This window comes from Orycteropus afer, unplaced genomic scaffold (assembly GCF_000298275.1).
Source record: "Orycteropus afer afer isolate SDZICR_OR568_19922 unplaced genomic scaffold, OryAfe1.0 scaffold00957, whole genome shotgun sequence".
Taxonomy (NCBI): Eukaryota; Metazoa; Chordata; class Mammalia; order Tubulidentata; family Orycteropodidae; genus Orycteropus; species Orycteropus afer.
The window spans coordinates 489,493-490,783 of record NW_006922544.1 but is presented as its reverse complement, the minus strand read 5'-3'; positions in this window follow the sequence as shown (position 1 = coordinate 490,783).

Below are 1,291 nucleotides of genomic sequence, written 5' to 3'. Positions count from 1 at the left end.
CTGGAATTGAACCCACACCTGTGGCTTCGAGCCAAACAAAAGACAGGCATATGAGTTGAACATTTACCTGAGGTAGATACACTCCTTGGAGAGAAAAATCATGGGAGAAAGAAGGGCTGTTTATGCACAGGGAGAGAGCTCAGGGGGCAGGAGTGCATGGAGGGATGGACACAGGGAAGAGATAACTATCGGGAGGAAGTGTGAGAGTAGCTGTTGCATTGTGGTAAATTGTGGTCAATGTCTTGAGACAAAGTGTATATGAACTGCTGTATGGAAAGTGAATTTGCTCTGTAAATTTTCACCCAAATCATAAATAAATAAACAAATAAGCCAAACACTCTTTTTTTTTTTCTTTAGGTACTGTCTTTAAATGCAGATCTTCTGTTCCCTCAGTAGTACTGGGTGGGGCCCAGGTTTTCTACCTAAGTCCCATATACTCTACACATAGGGTTTGAAAAAAAAAATCCTATGTTTCTTCTGGGCAAATTATATTTCCCCTTTTTACATCTCCAATCAAGTATTGGCTGAAGGTGGACTTACACACTCTCCATTATCCATACCTCATAATCATTTCTAATGTACAAGCAGATAAGAGAACATTCAATACCCATAGTACTTTCAGATAAACACATAATCCAAAACACATAATCCTTTGTAAGACATTCCAGCTTCATGTCTTCACCTTTAATACCTTCCCATTCTATGTATATGGTTTTGGGCCTCTGGCTCGGTGTAACCAAAAGCCCTAGCCTCTGGATCAATTATCTCCTTTAATAGGTAACACCAACCAAAGCAACCATCTAAGAATCCAAAGATTCACTTCCCAGGGCCCTTCCTTCTTTCTTTTACAAAGTCCCATGCTTCTATGAGTCTGGAGCCACTGCAACAAATCCCACTGCTTCTGACACCAACTGCCAAAGGGGCAAGGCGGCCACATCTTCTGACCTCCTCTAACCCCACAAGAGGAAGACAGAATTACCATCAATAGCCCAATCCTGTGAGGCCAGACATGGTGCTTCCCTCCAGGCCTTTCATCAACCCTGATACCAACTGTTCCTCCCACAGCATCCACCACCTCTGTGCTGGGTTTGATAATTCTGTTGCAGTGGCCACACAGAACTCACAGATTATGGGGTTTATTAGGGAAGCACCAGGCTACAATTCAAGTTCAGGAACAATGCTCAGTCTCTCTCAGCCCACTGTCTCTCAGCCAACAGTCTCTCTCCCAGCAGTGTGTGTCTCTTGGTTTCTCTTTCTCAGTAGTATGTGTCTCTCAGAAGAGTTTTTCTCT